The following is a 25111-nucleotide window of genomic DNA, read 5'->3' as shown; positions in this document are numbered from 1 at the left end:
TATGGCTGGCTGTGTGTGTGTGTGTGTGGATGATGATGGCTGTGTGTGTGTGTGTGGATGATGATGACTGTGTGTGGATGATGATGATGACTGTGTGTGTGGATGATGGGTGTGTGTGTGTGTGTGTGTGTGTGGATGATGATGATGATGGCTGTGTGTGTGTGGATGATGATGGCTGTGTGTGTGTGGATGATGATGATGGCTGTGTGTGTGTGGATGATGATGGCTGTGTGTGTGGATGATGATAATAGCTGTGTGTGTGGATGATGATGATGATGGCTGTGTGTGGATGATGATGATGATTGTGTATGTGTGGATGATGGCTGTGTGTGTGTGTGTGGATGATGGCTGTGTGTGTGGATGATGATGATGGCTGTGTGTGTGTGGATGATGATGGCTGTATAATGATGATGATGATAGCGGTGGTGGCTGTGTGTGACGGATGATGGTGATGGTGGCTGTGTGCGACTGATCATGATGAAGTCGGTGGTGGCTATGTGCGACTGATGATGATGATGGCGGTGGTGGCTGTGTGTGACATGATGATGGTGGTGGTGGCTGTGTGTGACTGATGATGATCGTGGTGGTGGCTGTGTGTGACTGATGATGATCCTGGTGGTGGCTGTTTGTGAGTGACGATGATGACGATGGCTGTGTATGATGATGATGTTGGCTGTGTGTGTGTATAATGATGATTGCCGTGTGTGTTTGTATGATGATGATGGTGGCTGTGTGTGTATGATGATGATAAAAATGATTTTGATGATGGTGACTGGAAGACCGGAAAATGTTACTTTCGGTCTCAGCCTTCTTGTCAGTCTGGACAGACGCTCATCTGTTCAGAGCGATGAAGCTGAGCTGACATTGACTTTGGACTACGTCAGAGGGAAGCTTTTTTTTTTTCTTCTTCTAAAAAAGATGGCGTCCCTAAATGTGTTTTTTGTTTAATTTCTAATAATAATATTTTTCTCTGTGTTGTGTTTTTTTTTACTGTTTACTAGAAATTCATGGTGGTCACATCGAATTTGACATGACGCCATGAATTTCGGGTTTACTACCAGCTGAGAATACAAAGCTGGTATTAACCCCATTATTACCCAGCGTGCCATTGCCACCAGGGACGCTGGAAGAGTCAGGTAAAGCACCTGGAAATGGTGCTGTGATGAATGCGCCATTTCCAGGGGCGGTTGTGGGCTGCGATTTTCAGCGTGGGGGGGCCAAAATGCTTGGGCCTTACCACGCTGAGAATCCCAGCCCTCAGCTGTCTGGTTTTACCTGGTTGGTGATCAAAATATGGCGGGAGCCCACGCATTTTTTTTTTTTCATTATTTAATTAAAAAAACAATTGGGCTTCCCTGTATTTTGATTGCCAGCTAAGGTAAAGCCAGGCAGCTGGGGGTGGCAGCCCGTAGCTGTCCGCTTTATCTGCACTGAGAATCAAAAATACTGTGGAGCGCTGTCATTTTTTTAATGTATTTCTTTTTATACTACTATGTGTGACAGACCCAACAGCCAATCACGGATGTTGTGACAGAGATGAGTGTCTGTGCTTGCCTGTTGGAATAACCGGGAATCTGCTTATACATTTTGATGCTGATGCCAATCACAGATGCCCACTCTCTTTGACAAATAAATAATATAAAAAAATGACGTTTGGCTTCACGGTATTTTTGATTCTCAGCGCATACTATTGTAGCATTGTTATAATATTTGAAATAAATGATTAACAATTATATTGTATTGTACTAAATTTGAAAGGAATGTGGCCCTCTGCCTTAAATGTTTTTTTTTTATGTGCGGCCCTCTTAATCTGATGAGTTTGAGACCCCTGGCCTAAAGGGTGCTTTACACGCTGCGACATCGCTAGCGATGTCGAGCGCAATAGCACCCGCCCCCGTCGCGCGTACGACATTTGGTGGTCGCTGCCGTAGCGAACATTATCGCTACAGCAGCGTCACACGCACATACCTTGTCCGCGACGTCGCTGTGACCGCCGAACAATATCTCCCTCAAGGGGGAGGTGCGTTCGGCATCATAGCGACGTCACTGAGCGGCCAGCCAATAGAAGCGAAGGGGTGGAGATGAGTGGGACATAACATCCCGCCCACCTCCTTCATTCTGCAATGCCGGTGGACGCAGGTAAGGAGATGTTCGTCGCTCCTGCGGTGTCACACATAGCGATGTGTGATGCCGCAGGAACGACGAACAACATCGTACCGGTGGCAGCAGCAATATTAAGGAAATGAACGACGTGTCAACGATCACCGTTTTTGAACGATTTTGTGTTCGTTGATCGTTGCTCATTGGATTACACGCTGCGATGTCGCTACCGGTGCCGGATGTGCGTCACTAACGACGTTACCCCGACGATATATCGGTAGCGACGTCGCAGCGTGTAAAGTACCCTTAAGAGTCATAACTTTATTTTTCCATCAACAACCATTTGAGGGCTTGTTTTTTGCAAGACAAGTTGCAATTGTGATTGATGCCACCTATTTTACCATAATATATACTGGAAAGCTTACACAAATTTTCAAGCGTAGTTGAAATTGCAAAGCCTTTTCTCCCCCTGCATTTCCACCAATTGTTGTTTTTTGGAGGGGGGCTTTGTTTTTACAGCGTTCTTTGTATGTTAAAAATGACCTGACAAGATGGTTTCCCGGATCGTAATAATTTTGCCAACACCAAATTTGTTTAGATATTTTTTTTTTCATTATTTTATTGGTGAAAAAAAATTCTGGAAAAAAATACTTTTGTTGTAGCCATTTTTTAACCTGTAATTTTTTTTTACATCTGTTTTTTGATGATGAAGCGCTGTGATGGCTTTTTTTGCACCTGAGCTTATGGTTTTTAATGATCCTTTTATGTTGAATTTTTTTTGTGAAGTGCAGTGACCAAAAATTGACAATTTTACTGTGTAACTTGCGCTTTAAATAATTTTAGATTTTGATTGATTATTTTTTTTTTAATTTTCACATTATTTTTTCTAGAGTATTTGAACTTTAAGTAAACTGAACACATATTACAGTATATACTGCAGTGCTACAGTGTTGCAATATATACCATAACCATTGTGCTCCTATGAAGCCCAGCCTCTGGCTGAGCTTCCCAGAAGGCCAAACACTAGTTACGAATGAGTAACTATAACTATTGGTGATGCACACAGGCAATGACGCTATTTAAATGCCTCTGTTGTGATTAACAGCATTTAAATGGTGAAACTGCATTGATGAAAGTAAGCTCCAGTTGCTGCAGATGCCGGCAATGTAACACAGCTGACATTTGCCTGGTATGAAGCAGGATCATCTTCTTAGCCAGGGTTAATCCTCTCTTAGGCTATGTGCGCACTAGAAATGTGACGTTTCTCAAGAAAATTTCTTGAGAAATGTGAGATGGTGAAACAGCTCCCATTGTTCATGGCCAGAAATATGTACCTGGTTAAAGATGTGCATGGCAAGCCCCTGTATCACCTCACAAGCATAGTTTAGACGTATATATTTGTGTCTCATAAATGTGAACAGTATTTATTGTATGTAACTTTATAACCTGCAGCTGTCAGTAATGATGTGATAATACTTTATAAGGGACAAAAATGTCATTATTCAACCATAAGAGGACGCTGTTTCTCAGCAGAGATGAAAGACTGCAATAGGTAGCTCAGATGGGGGCGGAGCTACAGGCTGATAAAAAAAAGTACATCAAAGGAAGTAGAGCAGCAGCCATCTTGGAAGCGGTTGGCAGTGAATGAATACAGAGACAGAGGACGTGCGGAAGAAGGAAGAGATATTTGCGACTAGAAATCTATCATCTTGATCAGAGCTGTGACACTGTATCCGTATCCTTACCAGATGGGAGAAGATTGCTGAAAGAATGCTTTTGCGCTTTTGTGAAGTTGATAGGACGTTGCCAAGGAGACAAGCCACAGTGACCAGCAGTACTGCTCAGCTGTTGGAGAGGCCTCTCATCTGACTGCGTACTTCAGATATATTGTCCAGAGCAGACCCGGGTCGATAAGATAAGTAAGGCCCACTGCGCCATCGCAGTGGGTAACCGTGCACGCACCTCACATCAGTTTGGCGCCAAAATATTTGAGACTCAGGTAGGGCTTGTAGTTAGTTTAGGTAGTCATTGTAACCCCTTCAGGCCACACTTACTGCACAATCACCGTTTGGGACCATTGTTTCTACAACTACAACATCTAATTATCTGCTATTGAGGCTTCTCTGTGGACCACAATGACCTCATACCTGGATGTTGCTAAGACCTATTTTAGGCCAGAGTTGAGCTCATTCAGGAGGGAACTTGTATTGAACAATATATCTGTTTTTTTTTTTTATGTCTTTATGCTCTTTGCTAAGCAGTCATTGTATATAGTAAGTTGTTTGGTTATTCAAGGTGAATCTTGGGAAGGATCCTCCATTAATGGGCACTGTATTTATATTGGGGCAGGGGAATAGTCAATTTGGGGTTAGAGTAAATTTATTTTAAGTTTGTAAACTGTTGTGCTATACTGCGGGCGGCTTGTATTTCACACCCATCCATTTTTTTGTTTCATGTTTAAGGGTACTAATAGGTAGTTGGCAGTTGGAATATCCAGTCATGCCTGTAGGTAACATATAGTGTATATATTGTAGTTGACTCATGTTAAAAGGCGCCACGCTGTATAGCACGAGGGTCTCAGCTTAATCGCTGAGTGTTTGTGAATTTTTCCCTGAGTGTCTTCCCCTGTTAGATTGTGTTCATATCCAAATTGTAGTAAAGCACTTTTGTTAGTTAATCTAGTTTTGGGGCCGTTTATTTCCCATTTGTGACTTCGCTGTATCCTAAAGAGCCCACCCCGGTGCACGGCTTACAGAAACTTCTGGGAGTGAAAGATTTCCGGACCTCCGGAAAAAATCCGCACCAAATCCGCATGCGGATTTGCCGCGGATTAGCTGCGGAATAGCCACGAATTTGCCGCGATTTTCCCGCGGGTGGTTCCCTGCGGATTTTGCAGGCTGTACTGCCGAAATCCGCAGGGTACCTGCGGAAAATAATGGACATGCTCATTTTCTCAAGAAATTTTCTCGAGAAATTCTTCTCAAGGAAATTTCTTGAGAAAAATCCGCACAGTGCGCACAGCTATTTTTTTTTCTCATAGAATTTGCTGGGAAATGTCTGCACAAAGATTACAGACATTTCTCAAGAAATTTCCATGGCAAATCCGCGGGTAAAACGGTCTAGTGCGCACAGAGCCTTAGGCCCCCTTCACACGTCAGTGATTCTGGTACGTTTGTGCTTTTTTTTTTCTACGTACCAGAATCACTGACATACGCAGACCCATAATAATTAATGGGTCTGCTCACACATCAGTGATTTTTCACTGAATGTGTCTCCATGTGGCGTACCCGCGTGTCCGTGATTGCCGCACGGAGACATGTCCATTTTTTTCTGGCATCACTGATGTCCCACGGACCACGCAGTGGTGTGATCCGTGAAACACGTGCCAGAAAAAAACGTGCATATAAAATAAAAAAAATAATTTTTGCTCACCTGGCTTCAGCGGCGCTCTCTGCAGCCTGTTCTGCCTGCTGCGTCTGAGCCGGCTCATTACTGTCGTGCATATTCATGAATGCACAACATAGCCGACCCGGAAGCAGCTGCTGCGGGGGTCAGCGCCGGCCGGATGCTGCACCGTGGGAGCGTTCAGCACCATGGAGAGCGGGAGCGGGCACAGGTGAGTTAATCTCTATGTGCAATCACGGACCACGGAGAACGGAGCCCGGATTGCACTTAGACAACCCACGTGTGCCGTGAATCACGGCACACGGAGGGACATGTGCGTGTTTTACACGTCAGTGAAGAACGTCTGTTTTTCACTGACGTGTGAAACGGGCACAAATGTAAATCATAGGCCACTACGTACACAAACTGTTTTTCACAGATGAATTTGGCCTAACCTCAAACAAATCGATTACATTTCAGGGATATAAATCTGTCTGGTTAAGAAGAAAAGGTGAATGACAATCAATTTCACCTGCTTTGTTGCAAATGAAAATTTACAACACATGCACTGGGGAGACTGCAATAAGACAACCCCAAAAGGGTGTGATATTCCAGGTCACTACCCCAAGAGGCAAGATCTTTCCCTTCCTGACCGATTCTTATATAATTTTGCTAGTGTACTATTGTCAGAAACAGACTATATGACGATGGTATGAGGGCCCTGCAGGGGACCTATGCTCACAGTCCATCAGCTTAATTTGCATTGGCAGGTCCAGCTCTGCTGCTGCTGCTTTCTCTTTAGAGACAAAAGCAGATTCACACGGAGCACATATGATATAAGAGTCTGGAAAAGCTGTGATTGAAGTTGTACTGGCTGCAACATTAGCCTGCATTGCAGGTTTGATGTTGGATCAATGATGGTCAGGTGAGGCGTATTATTGAGGGACTGTCCATGTGATGGCCAACAGTACACTGACTGCTGTTAGGTACTAGGATGTAATCCTTAAGGGCCATTTACACGCTGCGACATCGCTAACGATATATCGTCGGGGTCACAGTGTTAGTGACGCACATCTGGCGTCGTTAGCGACATCGCAGCATGTGACAGGCTAGAGCGACCTTAAACAATTGCAAAAGAGACAAAAATCGTTGGTATATGAGAGGTCGTTCATATACCAAAAATCGTTGTCTGGTAAGTAGCGATGATGGTCGTCGTTCCTGCGGCAGCACACATCGCTATGTGTGACACTGCAGGAGCGACTAACATCTCCTTACCTCCGTCCACCGGCAATGAGGAAGGAAGGAGGTGGGCGGCATGTTCCAGCCGTTCATCTTCACCCCTCCTCTGCTATTGGACGGCTGCCGTGTGACGTCGCTGTGACGCCGCACGGACCGCCCCCTTAGAAAGGAGGCAGTTCCCCGGCAACAGCGACGTCGCAGGGCATGTAAGTCCGTGTGACGGGTGTTAGCGATGTTGTGCGCCACGGGCAGCGATTTGCCCGTGATGCACAACCGACGGGGGCGGGTATGCTCACTAGCGATATTGGTACCGATATCGCAGCGTGTAAAGTACCCTGTTGATATGACTATCAGGCTATTAAGGTGGGGTCAGGAGACCTGCGGCATTACAGTCCGTGCTCAGACCATGATACACTGATGTGTGATAGCCTTACTTTGGTGAGAAATAGGCTTTAGGGTTGCAAATATGAGATCATTACAAATTTGAAAGGCCCTAAAGATGGCCTTTCAGGGGTTGTCTGGTCTAAGATAAAACTCTACAGTCATTCTATGTGACAGAGTATGGGTGGGCGGTAACGTCATTGCATCTATGCGATTTCTATACATGTGCAAACTAGACTTTTCTCTTGAAAACTGAGCAGCGGAGGAAAGTCTAGTTGTCAGGTGAGCACAAATATGTAAATCTAAAATGCAGTCATGTGGCTGCCCATCAGCACTGATAATACAAGGGAATCATGACAGTATACACATTGCTCATTGTCACGATTTAGCAGGCAGACAATGACTGCAGACTTATTCTGAGACTGGACATCCCCTTTAAACTATACAAATAAACATTCCTGATATATTGTTGTCATTCCTTCTGCAGCCTTGTATGACATCCCTCAATATAAAGAATGTAATGTTTGTGGATGAAGGTTAGCTGTCAGTGTGTGACTTGTATCCCTCTCCTTAGAGGAAAGCTCGGTGTCTGCATGTTCATTGTTGATGGACAGCTTCTCATCAGTGGGCTATCTTGTCAGCTGTACCAGCAGGAGAGGGATAGTTTAATTAACGCAGAGTTAATGAATTCTGGTAAATGAAAGCCTCCCTTTATCAGAGCGATAATTTAGCTCTCCCTAGAGTTGTGCCAAACAACTCTTAAGTGATGATGCTTCACACCTAAATCACACAACCGAGGAAGGAAACATACACGCGTGGTGTAACCTTGGCACAAGGATGACATCTTCAGACATCTTCAAGGACGTTTACTGCCTGTATTCCTCTGACCTTCACATCCCACGCACTATGAATTCCTTGCCATACAAGCAGAAGTGTTTTTAATTAGATTTCACACTTCCTCCAGAAAGAATTTATATGTGAAAATATTTCCAAGCAATAATGTCTTGTTTATATATTGTGAAGATGTGACTCAAGTCCATTAACATTCTTTGTTTCTAGGGCAAATCTGTTTTCATACATTAGGCAATCTTCATTTCATTGTAAATCCTTTGAACAGCGGCTCATCTATAGTAAATATGTACAAGCCATACAGTGTCATGCCAATAAACTATGGAAGCAGAAAAATGCACTTTGACACATCATTTACTAGTGATGAGCAAATAGCACGTTATCTAAAGTCACGTGTGTTGGATGGAGAGCATCTATGAACAGCAATTTTAGGCCACTTTACACACAGAGAGAAATCTGCAGCAGATCTGTGGTTGCAGTGAAATTGTGGACAATCAGTGCCAGGTTTGTGGCTGTGTACAAATGGAACAATATGTCCATGATTTCACTGCAACCACAGATCTGCCACAGATTTATCTGTGTGTGTGTATGTGTGTGTAAAGTGGCCTTTACTCAGATTCTCAATGGGATTTAGGTCTGGACTTTGACCTAAACCATTCCATTGTAGCTTTGGCAGTATGTTTAGGGTTGTGCTGCTGGAAACTAAACCTACGCTCAAATCTCTTTTACAGCCTCTAACAGGTTTTTCTCCAGGATTGCCCTAATTTTAACCACATATATTTGCCGTGTCCCTGGGCCTGCAGAGGAGCTGATCAGACCCAGGTGTCCGGTTCTCAGAGTCTGTCAGTGGTGGCCAGTGCCTGGTTCCATGACCCCAGGGGCCGTTTGTAAAATGGGTTATATTTACAGGGGATATATAGTTTTTAATGTCTGAGACGCCACTTGCGGTATGTGGCAATGTGTAGAAGCCGCTTCTGCACAATATGTCACCACTGGGGCTGATTGTGTAGGGCAGCCTGGATGTTATCACTCTCCACAAGTAGAGCGGTGGCCCAGGGGAGGATGTTGGTGGTTGTAGTAGTATGTTAGTTCGTGATGCAAGAATGCAGCAGTAATGGAGACCACACAGGGACTGAAGGTTAACCGGTTCTTTACTCACACAGGTGGTAATATGCAGCCTGGTGCTGGTTGCGGGGATCCCAGGTTCCCTTTGTGCAGTGCTGGTCCTGTGGCTCTGTTGGCTCAGTTTCTGGCACCTCGTAATTGGGGGTCCCCCCGTGGCGTGAAGCTGTTTGGGGTCTCTCTCTGATTCTCTCTCTCCTGCTGCTGCTGGCCTGTATGACAGGTGGCATGAACCGATGCGGAGCCAGACCTTCGTGTCACTCCCTGGTTCCCGCTCTACCACTGTGTCCCGGACACTCTGGTGGTGATGAACCGTGAAAGTCCCAGTCCCCTACAGACTTGCCAGATGGGCTTGAAACTTCCACCTGGCCTAGAGCTCTGTACCCTTCTGTGCCTTGGTCCCTGGAGTTCCTGTTACGCGACTCCCTGGCAACCACTCCTTATGCGCCAACTAAGACCATCTCAGGCCCTTGCAGTGGACCTGAGCCTCCACACATACATCCGTCCTCCATTCCTCCTCACTAAACCGTTATTTTTAACTGATTCCTTGACTACTCCTCTCCCTGGGCTTCCAGCTCCCGGATTGGGCAGGTCCTAGCCAATGGACAGCGACCCCTTTAAACCCGTTGCTAACCTGTTGCCTGGGCTGGGAAGTGGACAATTTGAATGTCTGTTGTCGGTTGCCAGCACTGAACTCCAGGAGCCTGGGATTTTGTTGTTTCTTAGCAACACCTGACACCATAGGGTGCAGTGTGCTGCATATTGCCCCATCAACTCTGACCTGCTTCCCTGTCCCTGCTGAAGAAAAGCACCCCCACAGCATGATGTGGCCACTACCATGTGTGACTGTAGGGATGGTATTTTCAGGGTGATGTGCAGTGTTTTGTTTCCTGTCCCATATAGTGTTTTGCATTTAGCCCAAAACGTTCTACTTTTGTCTCATCTGACCAGAACACTTTCTTATAAATTACTTTTTTTTCCCATTAACATAACTGTTTTTCTACAGGACGAGTTACAATTTTGAATGCACCATTTTCTTTACCATATAATGTACTGAAAAATGGGGAAAATGTCTATGTATAGTGATGACATGAAGGAAAGAAAAAAAGCATGTTTTGCTTTTAGTGTTCAGTGAGCTACAAAAATTGCCCAGCAACATAATTTTCAAAGATACCATACTACCATCATTTCTTTTTCATTTAAGTGGTAAAAAAATAATATTTTTGTCATCATTGTCCGAGACCCATAGCACTTATTTTTCTGCCATGTTAGCGATGAGTGGATTAGTCAAAATTGAATTCGCCTGTTTGCAGGTTTTTCTTCTTGGGAAATTCAATTCACAGAGAATATATCCTCTGCTAATTTAATGTCCATTATTTTGTTCCAGACCCCAGATAATAATAAACTTACCGTATATGTATTATATATAGCCATTGACAAAAGTGTCGGCACCCTTGAAATTGTTCCAGAAAATTAACTATATCTCCAGAAAATTATTGCAGTTACATATGATTTGTTATACACATGTTTATTTCCTTTGTGCGTATTCGAACAACAGAAAAAAGGCAAATTGGACAGTGAATGACTGCAGTAGTGATACTTCATATTGCTGTTGCCACTTCACTCAAAACACAAAGGTGTGAGCAGCATCGGAGAGTTGGTGCAGGGTATTACTATTATTTTTTTAATCAGGTTCGTATTTATTATTATTGAAAAACGAACAAAAAAAAAAAAACCCAAGACATATATAACAGTCCCTTCCCCTGGAAGAACAATTCGGGAATAGGGATAGGGCCGCCTCCAGTGGTGCAGGCTATTTTACATGCCCGCAATCATTTCTAACCACTTTGCTGAAAGTGGAATTCTCCTTTAATATTATATTATATATTGGTAGTTTGAGTAGCCATCACTCATTGGTCAGCCCAAATGCAACAAAACTTAAGAAGTAAACATTTTATAACTTAAATGTATTTTCTGGTTTCAGACAACCTCTGTTCTCCATGTACAGTTTGTTTAAAACAAATAAATAGGCAAAAAAACTGTACTTCACTCACCCTCTCTGGGTCCAGCGCCGAGTCTCAGTGGCTAATCCTTGTTGACAATCGTCTTCAGTGCTGATATAAAGTGGACAGCGCAGCAGCCAATCACTGAGCTCAGTAGCTTGGGCAGAATTGCTGAATTCAATTATTGACAATACAGACAATAATAGACTTCCGGAGTAGCGGAGGAGACTTAGCACTGGACCCAGGGAGGGTGAGTAAAGCACAATGTTTTTTTTGTTTGTTTTTTTAAACAAACTGTAGCCAGTGGACAGAGGTTTTCGAAAACCAGAAAAACACTTTTTTGTTTTTATGTAGTTTTTTTGTATTAAGTACAAACAGGGAGTGGCCCCCTTCTCAGTGTGCTGGGCATTTCATTCTGTGCATCTCCTGACTGTGTGTCCTGTTGGGACCCGGTCACTCTCAGCCCTTAGCCACATTGAGGCCTATTTTAGACCCATGGTAAGGTTTTTAATATTAGAGAGTGTAGGTACTATCCCAACTGGGTACACCTCTTGACGTTTGTTAGGATAGCTTTATGCTTTTTTTGATAAAAAAAAAAAGTGTTTACTAAGTACCCTAAGTTTATATGCACTATGCTTTTATTTAGTTACAACAGGGTATGTTTTCACAATTTGTTCCTTGGCTTCTCTTTGTCTTATGGCCAGTGTGAACATGGTCTCACAAGCTCCAAGTATACTGTGACAGCAAGTCGCCCGAGTGACAGCGATGAAGTCACAGGTGAGTTGCTGTCACAGTTGTATGATCCAGCGGTGGCCGCGAGTTACCTGACTGACGTTATCGCTGATCGCGCGACTCTCTTCAGTTGCTGCATGGAGCTGACAGGAGCGGCGGTGTCTTCTGCAGCTCCTGTCACCTCCATGTAGCAGAGCTGGAAGCGACGCTGGAACTCCGTGGATTACGCCGGACATGGAGGGCTTTTTCGGGCTGATTAAAGTGGTGAATGAGGGTATTTGTTAGTGGTTTTTATTACAAAAAAAGGATTTTTTCAGGTGTGTGTGTGTTTATTTACTGTAATTTACAGATTACTCATGGAAGGTATCTCGGGGAGACGCCTGACATGATCTAGGATTTAGTGGCAGCTATGGGCTGCCATTAACTCCTTATTACCCCGATTGCCAACGCACTAGGGCAAATCGGGAAGAGCCGGGTACAGTCCCAGAACTGTCACATCTAATGTATGCGGCAATTCTGGGAGGCTGCTGGCTGATATTGTTAGGCTGGGGGGGCTCCCCATAACGTGGGGCTCCCCATCCTGAGAATACCAGCCTGCAGCCGTATGACTTTATCTGGCTGGTATTAAAATTGCGGGGGGACAGCACGCCGGTTTTTTAAATTATTTATTTCTCTGCTCCATAGTGACACGCCCACCGGCGGCTGTGATTGGTTGCAGTTAGACAGCTGTCACTCACCGTGTGGGCGTGTCTCACTGCAACCAATCATATTTGCCGGTGGGCGGGGAAAGCAGGGAATACGAGATTGTTTAATGAGCGGCCGGCTTTTTCAAAATAAAAAAAGCTGCAAGAGCAGTGTGAATGCCGTGCAGCGCCACGCTGGTGATCGGGGATCGGTGAGTATGAGAGAGGGCTGCTCACTTCCGTCACTCGGGGAATTAGCGGTCACCGGTGAATCCTAATCATTACGCGGTACACAGACAGAGCCACAGCATGACAATGAAGTCGGGTGAAGTTCACCCGAGTTCATTCTCATCGCGTGCCTCTGTCTGCTGTCAGCCGACATGTGGTAACGACATTTTGCATCACACATGCAACATTTCTCACGGAAAACACAAACACATGTCAGTTAAGTTTCACACGCACACACGGACATTTCACCCGCACATACGGCTAGCATACGGGATACACACGCAGGCCACACATACCATAAAAACGGACCTGGAAAACGAACCCGAAAAACGACCCGTATTACACGCACGTGGTTTTCAAGGACGTGTGTTTCAGGCCTAACACAAACGATCAGAGGATCGCAGTTTCAAGTCCCCTAAGAGGACTATTAAATACAGAAAAAATGCTTTTAAAAATGTGAAAAAATTAATAAATCAGAAGTTCAAACATTTTGCCCATTAAAAATATCCATAGTTTTAAAAAAATACACATTTGTTATCACTGCATTCGCAAAAGTCAAATCTATCGAAATATGAAATAAATTAATCCAATTGGCAATAAAATACGATCACAACATCACATATACCCAAAAACGGTATAAGTACAAATGTCAGCTCAGGATGCAAAACATGAGCCGTCACATCAGAATTCAAAGCTTTTTTGGTCTCAGAAAACGGAGACACAGGCAAACTTTTTTTTTTTTACAAATTTCTGAAATTTTTCACCACTTAAATCATTTGATATCTGCGTAATCATACTGACCTCTAGAATTATATTGCCAGATCAGTTTTACTGTATAGTGAACGTGGTAACTAAAAAAAAAAATAAACTGCGGAATTGTACTATTTTTTGCAATTTCAACACAGTACATCACATAATAACATGAATGGTGTCACTCAAAAGTACAGCTCGACCTGCAAAAACCACACCAATATATGACTATGTGGATGAAAAAGTAATATAACTTGTGTCAGAAGGGGAGGAGAAAAATGAAAGCACAAAAACGGGAAATCACCCAGTTGTTAAAGGGTTAATCATAGTCACCTGAATTGTCTATCAGAAAATCAACTAAACATACACACAGCTGAGAACAGCGCTAAATTGGGTCTGTCTTACTGCTACTTTTGTACTGTCAGCAGGTCCAGTTTTTGTCATAGGCGGACTCATGATTGTTATATGTGATAACTTTTAAAATGATGGGGGTGTAGAGATTTGGCTCCTATACCTTATAGGGCGAGACCGCAATTTCTAATGTTACCACCTACCTTTGATGAGGTCCCCAAACTGGAACCTGTCCACATACAGAGATCCCTATCATGCCCGATTGCACCGCATGTTGTCGATATGCCATCCCTTGAGACAGTATATTGTGCAATAGCGGCATGGGAGTAGGGACCTTTGAGTAGGGCCAGGTTCCAGTTAGGGGGCTCCTTGACAAAAGAATTGGTAATAGACTTGAGGACTGAGACTATCAGGAGCCACCGTATGATGCAAATTAATCTGCTTCTCGGTGATGGCACAATTGTATGTCAGCCAATGATGATGGCAATGAAGCAAGTCTTTTCAGCAATCTTCATATATATATATATAAATATATATATATACCAGCTGTACTACGCAGCTTCGCCCGGGTTAATAACTGCTGTTAACGAAAATCCTGTTAGCATAAATCCTGTTGTAAATATTTCTTTTGTTGCACCAAATGATGTCATTTGGAAGCAGGAGTTGTACTTCCTAATGTTGTCCAAGAAATGCTTTGATATTGTACTGGTACCTGTCATCAGAGACTTTAGGGGATCTGGTGGTAGTGGCATTTTGTGTGTGTGTTCATATCCACCGAGTGTGGTGAGTATCCCAAGTCGGGGCCCCACCTTTTAGCAACTCTATGGTATATACTCTTTGGCGCCATCGCTCTCATTCTTTAAGTCCCCCTTGTTCACATCTGGCAGCTGTCAATTTGCCTCCAACACTTTTCGTTTCACTTTTTCCCCATTATGTAGATAGGGGCAAAATTGATTCGTAAATTGGAATCCGCGAGGTTAATTAACAACATAGCCTATGACGCTCTCGGGGTCCAGACGTGTGAGTGTGCAAAATTTTGTGGCTGTAGCTGCGACGATGCAGATGCCAATCCCGGACACGCACACGCCCAGACATACATACACACACATTCAGCTTTGTGTATATGTGTGTGTGTGTGTGTATATATATATATATATATATCTATATATATATATATATATATAGATATATATATATATATATATATATACACACATATATATACATGAATAAGATTGCTGATAACTTTCGCCATAGACAATTTCAATATCGTCATATAGTTGTAGGCACTAATATCCATGTATTGGAGAGTCATTGGGAATGTATTTTATTATCTAACAGTAATGAATAATTTGTTTGTAATCTGTTTCCCCTTAGGCTCATCTGCTGTCATAAGAAACAAAGGTAGGTGTGTTACATCTGACATTTACATACACTATGTGTCATAAATATAAATGCAATCTCCTGGTACTTGGAGCATGGAGATTCAGTTAATTCCTTTTCCTTACATTGTATACATGTAGTAAAATCTTTCTAAAATTATCACAGCAGAAACAACTGATTTTGATTCCATTTATTGCTTCATATGAGAGCATTTCTTATTTCATATGTAATAATTAGTGAAAAGCGAGCACCGCCATGCTCAGGTGCTCAGTACTCATTTACGAGCAGTTGGATGCTCGGACGGAAGCGACCTGTGTACTGAGTATAATGGAAGTCAACATTTTTAACCTTTTCCTATTCTGAGTCCCCCTGGGGGGGGGCATTCCAAAAATTCCGTTATGCTCCTTTGTCCTCTGGCAGGGGACATCAATAATTCATACGCATTTTACTGTCCTAAGTCCCTTTTAGCGGGCTTCTGAGTGGAAAGTCCCTTTTCTAAGCATAGCAGGCAGGACTTCGCGCATAGTGCTATTTTTGGCAGCCAATAGTTTCAATGGGCAGATCAGGATATTTTATTGGATAGAAAAAGGTTAAGGAAGATTTTCCAGAAAAATGCTCAAGTTCTCCTTTGACTTCCATTATACTCGGTACAGGACTCGCACTCATCCGAGCATCCAACTGCTCGTTATGTCACGAGTACCGAGCACCCAAGCATGGCAGTGCTCGCTCATCACTAGTAATAATGGATATAATGAGTGTCACCTAGAAGGGCTATCAGAAACTGTCCCTTGCCTAGCAGGACTAATTGGAAACTAATAGTTATACAGTTAGGTCCAGAAATATATAGTGACCAAATCTTCTTGCTTTGGGCTCTACATGCCACTATTTTCTATTTAAAATGAAACAACTGAGATGCATTTGAAGTGTAGACTTTCAGGTTTAATTAAAAAGGGTTGAAAAAAAAATATTCTGTGAAGCGTTTTGGAATCCCAACAATTTTTCTGCAAAGCCTCCTCATTTTAGGGGCTCAAAAGTAATTGGACAAATTTACCAAAAGTAAAATGCTCATTTTTAATACTTTGTAGAGCATCTCTTGCAGGCAATGACTGCCTGATGTGTGGAAGCCATAGATATGCGGGGTTTCCTCCTTTGTGACGCTTTGCCAAGCCTTTAATGCAGCTGACTCATCAATGTATTACATTTTCTGATACTTGTGGGTGTCAAAAAATTGGTATACTCATGTGTAATCAATCACCAATAAGAAAACGATTAAAACAAATGTGATCTTTGCATTTTTTGTAAAAATTAGAGATTTGTAAACATGGGGTATAGGAAGCCCCACATCACCAGTTGCGTAACAAAAATCCCACCTCACCAGTTGAGGTTTAAATAGGGGTCTGTTTTTTCCAACTAAAATCTTCCATAAAACCGGAGCAAAACAATTAGTTTATAATTATCAATTTAGTATTTTCAACAGAAAAAGTAGTGCTCCAGACATCACTCATTTGCCAAAGGACAACAAAAACCTAAGGTAAAACAACAGTGAGGATGGAGCCGTATAGATATATACACAATGCGGAATGTTCACACTTTCAGTTAGTAGTAGTTTCGTGTGAGCACCAAGACATTATCCTGAGTTCTCAGGGTCCACTAAGGACAGGGTGTCCCCCAAACCACATTTCGTTTGTACTCTGACTATAACATACCCTATGTTTTTAGACTTTTTGGGTTATACAGACAAAAAAATCTATAAAAATTAATAACAACATGTTTTATATTTGTATTAAGTAATTTCTCTGTTTTACATCACGTTTCTCTGACTTTAGTGATTTGCAATGATACCTTCCATCCACAAGATGGAGCCTTGTGCTCTGATATGGATGGAAATGATGGCGTCAAATTGAGTCACTGTGCACTAGTTATAATACTGAACTTCTTTCTATTCGACTCATTTTTCACATGGAACATCCCTAGTCTGTTAATATCTACATTTCCATTAGTATGCTTGGTAGTTTTTACCTCTGCTAGCTTTTAACTAGTATTAGTTTGATTTAAAAGAAAAAAAAAAAGCTTTAAAAATATTTTGGATTTTACACTTTTTATTTTCTGCACAAAAAAGTGTTCTGCGGGGCAGCACAATTAAGGTGATATCAAATATATATAGTTTTATTTATGTTTTATTACTATTATTTAACAAATAATCTGAAAAAAAAAATTCATTTGTTTTTGTGTCACCATATTCTGAGAGTCAGGTTTACAGCGATACCCAACGTCCAGCTTTTTTTAATTAATTTAGCGGTGAAAAAAAAATCTGACGTTTGGAAAAAATATTTTTAGAGGTTGTATCCCCATTTTCCAAGACCCATAACGTTTTTATTTTTCAGTCCATGAGGCCTATTTTTTTTTTTTGCAAAGGCGTTACAATTTTTTTATTGAAACCATCTTGAAATATACCTGACATTTTGATTACTTGTTACAGCATTGTTTGTGGTATTGAATAGTACAAAAAAAACAACTTAATTTTTTTTTTTTTTTTTTTTTTAATTTTCTGTTTAGGGTGTTTGCCAATCAGGTTAATTATTTTTATATTTTGATAGATCGGGCTTTTCTGAACGCAGTGATACCACATATGTGTATTCTTTGTATTTTTATTCTTTATTTATAATAGGGGAAAAGGGGAGTGATTTGAACTTTAATTATTTTTTTGTCGTTCTAAAAATCTTTTGTTACTTTGCATTGTATTTATTAGCTTCAACCTGCGATGGTCTGATTGATTGTGCTATATACAGCAATGCCACAGCATTGCTGTATATAGCAAAAATCATGGTCCCCTTTGCAACTTGGCCACAGACAGGGATTCAAGGAAGCTCTGTAATGACAAGCACAGAAGTCTTCAGCAGGCATCTGGCTATCATATCGACCCATTGGCATCCTGCAATCAAGTCATGGGAGTGCCAATGGGTACATAGAATGACGAATCCCATGTCGGTGTACTCATAATGCCGCTGTCAGAGTTTGACAGGAGCATTTAACAGGTTAATAATCTCGGGCGGTGGTCTGCTCCACCCGTGATTGATACAGGCAGGTCCTTGCTATAAGGCCTGACTCAAACTACTGTTTAAAACCACTTACACACGTTGAGTGTTTGGTGAGGTTTTTTTACCTCAATGTTTGTAGTGTAGCACCCCACGGGACAGGTAGTTAACCAACTCATTGCCGGGCCGTTTCGAGTCGGGTCAGGTGATGTCACGGGTGGCCTTGCCCGATTCCGTTGCCCCGAGGCGTACAGTAAATGGTGGGGGAAGCAGGGTATTTTGGAAAGTTTAGCATGACACCACCTGTGGTATGCGGCCAGGGAGTAGCCGCCGCTGCCGGGTTCCTCGCCGGGGCAGGTGTTATAGCAGCCGGGATGGTGTCGCTTCCTACAGGCGGAGCGGGCCCCAGGTGGATGATAAGGGATTTGATAGCCGTTGGTGCCTAAGCGCTGGGCGGCGGCGCTGATAAGAACGAGCCAACACAGTCTTTGTGGGTTCAGGGTGTAGTTTACTCGCAACTTCAGCTGCCAGCCTGGTCACACTGGTCACTGCCATGATGGGCTCAGGTTGATCCCGGATCCGCGGGAGGTCAGAACCGATTCGGTAGTCTGTGGGCCCTTCCTCACTGCGCTTTTTAGTTTGGGTCTCTTTGGCTTGAAGCGCTTAGAGTCCCTTCTGTACTAGGTAGAGTACTGTTCCCTATGCCAGTAGTGGGGATCCCCTTGAGACTGACCGTGATCGAGGCCCGGGAGTCCTATATGCCACTTGGCTCTAAAAACTTGCATGGTCGAAGAACCATGGAACTTCTCAGTCCGTCAGAATCTGGTGATGCAACATGGAATTACACCACCCTAGAGTGCTGCACCCTGAATAGCGCTGGTCTCGGGAGAGCTGACATGGTATCCTCCTCAGCGATCGTTAAACTCCTATGTCCTACAGGAGCTACCGGGAAACACGTCTGCTCACTGTCACTCCTGCTGGACAACTCTCTAATTTTTGTAAACTGTGTGTGACTCCTAACTCCCCCTGGTGGCCGCTCCTCCCCCTACCCAGGTCCTAAGCTAGTGGATTGGGGCCCCTGTTGTTATCCCACACTTTAAATGCCACACTGTTGGAAACCCCTTTTATACCCGACCTTAGCCCAGTCCCCAGTTTCGAAGGGGCAACTCGTGTGTATGTTGTGGATGATGAAACCAGCACCGACCTCCTTTTGGATCCATGATCAGCACCACACCCTAAGTGTTGTGCAGTACCCTGAGGCAACCTGAGCCTCAGGGGTGCCACAGTAACCAAAACCAGGAGTGGGTAACATATAAAGAAGTGGTACCATTGTTTCTATTACACGTTTCCACTGATTGTTGCACTCATGGTTTTGGCTTAGAGATACTGAGGTAACAAACTCACCAAATACTCAACATGTGTACGTGGCTTAAATTGGACGAGTACTATCCACTTTCTTATTGGGTAGCACTTGGACCAATGTTATTTAATGGGGAAGTACTGATGTCCGATTTTTTCACTGACAGATTCTGTCAGTGAAAGAAATTGCAGTGTGCTGCGATTTCACTCTGAAATCAGATGCCATTCACCCATTCAAGTCTATGGGTGCACTCAAATGTCATCAAAATACAGTCTGATTTCCAAGTGCTGACACAATAGAGAAGATGGAGAAATTTTGTTATCCATCTCCTCCTCCTCTGAGAGAATCGGTTCACACTAAGCTGACACTCTGTTCCGACTTGATGAGAGGATCTACTGTCGTGTGACCCTGCCCTAACACACAGCCTTTACCTGCCATGTTTGGGATGACCGCACCTCGTGAGCCCGTTCCATACTTTAGCTATTGCTGTAAATGTACAGTGGATGTTGATAAGAGGCTAAAAAAATAATGTTTTTTTTTTACATCATACCCTGAGAAGCTATAACATTTTTGGTTTTGTTATAGAGCTGTGTGAGGGGTTGATTATTGTGTAACGTGCTATATGTTTTCTTGGTACCATATTGTGGTCCATATGTCTTTTTGATTTTTTCTATTTCATTTAATCTGTGTTGAAATATACAAAAATGGCAATTCTGGCAAAGTTTTCTTTAATATATTTTGCTTTGTTTTTATTCACTAAGCAGGATAAATAATGATTTATTTTTATTATACTGGTTGAGCTGGTCCTACGATTGCATAGATACAGTAATACGCTGCTCAACTTATGTTAGTGCAGTGCATTATCTAGCCTGTCGGTGTTATGCTCACAGGCTGCCTAATAGTGCCTTTTTCACAATCTATTATGCTTTGATCTATGGTACACTGTAGGCCATTGTTATTCCTCTGATTGCCATAGCAAAAATTTGCATCCTGCAACTGCGCTTGGGGGAGCCAATGGAGTGACAGAGGGAACTCCAATTACTATTAACCTCAACATGTAGGGAGTTAATTTAGCCACTGCAAACACTAAAGGCTGCTTTACACCAGACAATCTATCGTGCGATAGATCGTCGGGGTCACGGTTTTTGTGACGCACATCCGGCATCGCTGGCGATGCCGGCCTGTGTGACACCTCCTAGCGACGCAGTATCGCTCACAAATCGTGAGTCGTGTACTGCTCGTTAGGTTCCATAATATCGTTTAATTTAGTTGTTCATCGTTTCCGGGGTAGCACACGTCGCTCCGTGTGACACCACGGGAACGATGAACAGCAGCTCACCTGCGTCACGCGGCCGCCGCCGGCTATGTGAAGGAAGGAGGTGGGCGGGATGTTTACGTCCCGCTCATCTCCGCCCCTCCGCTTCCATTGGCCGGCGGCCGTGTGATGTCGCTGTGACGCCGAACGTCCCTCCCACTCCAGGAAGTGGACGTTCGCCGCCCACAGCGAGGTCGCACGAGAGGTAAGTATGTGTGATGGGGGTTACTGACTTTGTGCGACACGGGCAGTGATTTGCCCGTGACGCAAAAAGGACGGGGGCGGGTACGATCGATTGTGAAATTGCACAATCGGTCGTACCGTGTAAAGCCTCCTTAATACTGCTAGTAGGGGAAATTGAACGCTGTAAGATAGTGATAGCTCCAGGATCATGAATCCAGGGGTCATTAATCACTGCCTTTTTACTTTCTCATGAAAATTGGCACAGCTATTAGAATGTGAAAAGGCAGGAAGAGGTAAAGATGTGATGGAAAGTGGCTAAAAACAATTATGGAGCAGACATTAAATACAAATGAGCAACATGTACTGTCTTTGTCTGTGACTATGGGAAATAACAGGTTAACATAGGTCTATTTTATCATACTAACAAACAGTGCAAATGTCTTAAAAAATACAGTTGAATAGTACCTTAAGAGTATGTGCACATGTTCAGTGTTTGCAGTTCAGCATTTGCAGTATTTCATCTTCAAAAAAACACAATGTTGTCTCCAAAAATGCCGCTTAAAATAAGTTAAATTTGTATGCCCTTTTCCATGTTTTTATGCATTTTTTTCCTTATTCATTTGATTAAGTGAAAAATGCTGCAAAAACGTTGTAAGAATTAACATGCTGCGGATTTAAAAAAAAATAGTTTGAAGGTTCAAATCTGCAAGGAAAAAAAAGCAGTATGTGCATAAGATTTCAGAAAGCTCATTCATTCTGCTGGTGCTATAAACTGCTGTGATCTTCCACAGCAGAAACGCAACATGTGAACAAGCCCTAAAAGTGGCTTTGGTGGGTAGGAAAAAAAAGTAATTGTCAGTCCTGCATGCAGGATATATATATATTTTTTCTGATTTATAAACTGGCACATAACAAAACCCAGCTTAACCCCATAATAACCAATAAGGCCTCTCTGCTTCAGTTTGCATCAACTATATAAGACAGCAGTTTTAGCAGCCTCTTCTTACGCTGGGTGTTAACCCAGCGTAAGAAGAGGCTGCTAACACTGCTGCCATTTTGAATGGTGAGTGACTGTAGTGACATGGATATACAGTTAGGTCCAGAAATATTTGGATAGTGACACAATTTTCGCGAGTTGGGCTCTGCATGCCACCACATTGGATTTGAAATGAAACCTCTACAACAGAATTCAAGTGCAGATTGTAACGTTTAATTTGAAGGTTTGAACAAAAATATCTGATACAAATTGTAGGAATTGTACACATTTCTTTACAAACACTCCACATTTTAGGAGGTCAAAAGTAATTGGACAAATAAACCAAACCCAAACAAAATATTTTTATTTTCAATATTTTGTTGCGAATCCTTTGGAGGCAATCACTGCCTTAAGTCTGGAACCCATGGACATCACCAAACGCTGGGTTTCCTCCTTCTTAATGCTTTGCCAGGCCTTTACAGCCGCAGCCTTCAGGTCTTGCTTGTTTGTGGGTCTTTCCGTCTTAAGTATGGATTTGAGCAAGTGAAATGCATGCTCAATTGGGTTAAGATCTGGTGATTGACTTGGCCATTGCAGAATGTTCCACTTTTTTGCACTCATGAACTCCTGGGTAGCTTTGGCTGTATGCTTGGGGTCATTGTCCATCTGTACTATGAAGCGCCGTCCGATCAACTTTGCGGCATTTGGCTGAATCTGGGCTGAAAGTATATCCCGGTACACTTCAGAATTCATCCGGCTACTCTTGTCTGCTGTTATGTCATCAATAAACACAAGTGACCCAGTGCCATTGAAAGCCATGCATGCCCATGCCATCACGTTGCCTCCACCATGTTTTACAGAGGATGTGGTGTGCCTTGGATCATGTGCCGTTCCCTTTCTTCTCCAAACTTTTTTCTTCCCATCATTCTGGTACAGGTTGATCTTTGTCTCATCTGTCCATAGAATACTTTTCCAGAACTGAGCTGGCTTCATGAGGTGTTTTTCAGCAAATTTAACTCTGGCCTGTCTATTTTTGGAATTGATGAATGGTTTGCATCTAGATGTGAACCCTTTGTATTTACTTTCATGGAGTCTTCTCTTTACTGTTGACTTAGAGACAGATACACCTACTTCACTGAGAGTGTTCTGGACTTCAGTTGATGTTGTGAACGGGTACTTCTTCACCAAAGAAAGTATGCGGCGATCATCCACCACTGTTGTCATCCGTGGACGCCCAGGCCTTTTTGAGTTCCCAAGCTCAGCAGTCAATTCCTTTTTTCTCAGAATGTACCCGACTGTTGATTTTGCTACTCCAAGCATGTCTGCTATCTCTCTGATGGATATTTTCTTTTTTTTCAGCCTCAGGATGTTCTGCTTCACCTCAATTGAGAGTTCCTTAGACCGCATGTTGTCTGGTCACAGCAACAGCTTCCAAATGCAAAACCACACACCTGTAATCAACACCAGACCTTTTAACTACTTCATTGATTACAGGTTAACGAGGGAGACGCCTTCAGAGTTAATTGCAGCCCTTAGAGTCCCTTGTCCAATTACTTTTGGTCCCTTGAAAAAGAGGAGGCTATGCATTACAGAGCTATGATTCCTAAACCCTTTCTCCGATTTGGATGTGACAACTCTCATATTGCAGCTGGGAGTGTGCACTTTCAGCCCATATTATATATATAATTGTATTTCTGAACATGTTTTTGTAAACAGCTAAAATAACAAAACTTGTGTCACTGTCCAAATATTTCTGGACCTAACTGTAGCTTGATAGTACAGAGTACAGGTATATCCAGGTGACCGCAGAAGAGCTTCCTACCACACATGCTCACAGTCAGCTGTTCTATTATCATCCTAGGACAGGTTTCTGTCAGTATAGCAAAATGGTGACCATTCTAATGGACTATACCTTATAAGACAAAATTACATTTCCTGTACTTATTTATTTTCTTTTATTTAAAACTGCTTTAACATAAAAAAAATGCACATTTTCTATAGGATTTACCACTCTGGACTTTGTTATGATGGAGTTCTCTGATTTTTACCCCATACAATACTGGATTTTAATGATTTTAATTGTCATTACTTTTCAGCTGAAATTCGGGAGAAGCGAGAAATGCCAAACTGGAGTATGTCTGCTTCTGATTTCTATGGCTGGGTCGATGAACTGCGTAGACTGGCTGCTTATGACAAGAGTAGTGAAATGGCCAGAGTCTACTGGGCTCATTTCCCTATTGCATCTCATTTAGGTTATAATGATCCTGATGAAGAAGAGTAGTTTTGCCTCTGTTCTTTTTGCTGTATATGAAATGCTTTCAGTATATTTATGTTATTTTTGCCTGTTACTTTATTGTTCTATGTGTACAAACGTAGCCACTTTCTAAACACAAGTATGTGTGTAAGTAAGAAGTGGAGACATACCGCATTACTGTGAGCAGTAAAAGGCGTGTTGTGTAAAATATATCCTATTATCCAAAAGTGGCCACATTTAATTTTTGAAAGGCGATCAATAAACCCTTTTATATGACATTATTTGTTTTAAATATTTGTTAATAAAAAGAAGTTAAGAACCTTATTTTCTTTGTGTCTGTATGGGTGAATCTTTGGTCTTGCTAAAGAAATACAGATCTACCAAACTGCTATTAAGATTCAGTTAGTTGTGGCAAAATACTTACATGATTAGTCAGGCAGGGTCGCTGTAGCACATGTAGTCAATGCCATGTCTCGCGATGCATTGAGGAGGGCAAGGTGACCGAGAAAGCTAGCGAAACAGACAGTTACTTACCTTCCATACTTGTAGAAAGATTATGCAAACAAACTCACTTGGGGTCCAATGGACCCCTCGCGACTAATTAATGGTTAAAGCAGTTGTACGAGATTAATTTACTGATGAACCTATCCATATGAGATCGGTGGGTGTCCAACATCTGACAACTCCACCGATCCGCTGGTATCTGCTCCATTAGGTGTCACTAAACAATGGACAGAGTTGCAAGTGTTCTGCTCCATAAACTTGTTATTTTGGCCACTGCCT

General features: G+C 42.6%; 1 long non-coding RNA gene across 1 annotated transcript; it reads left to right on the top strand.

The window, feature by feature from the left end:
- Positions 1 to 4047: 4047 nt before the first annotated feature.
- On the top strand, positions 4048 to 24200 carry LOC142290303 (uncharacterized). Its single transcript, XR_012750263.1, has 3 exons — positions 4048 to 4099; positions 15200 to 15226; positions 24171 to 24200. It is a non-coding gene; the product is annotated as an uncharacterized LOC142290303 (long non-coding RNA).
- The last annotated feature ends 911 nt before the right edge of the window (positions 24201 to 25111 follow it).

This window comes from Anomaloglossus baeobatrachus, chromosome 2 (assembly GCF_048569485.1).
Source record: "Anomaloglossus baeobatrachus isolate aAnoBae1 chromosome 2, aAnoBae1.hap1, whole genome shotgun sequence".
Taxonomy (NCBI): domain Eukaryota; kingdom Metazoa; phylum Chordata; class Amphibia; order Anura; family Aromobatidae; genus Anomaloglossus; species Anomaloglossus baeobatrachus.
Note: the sequence above shows the minus strand (reverse complement) of the source record. Positions and strands in the feature narration are given on the sequence as shown.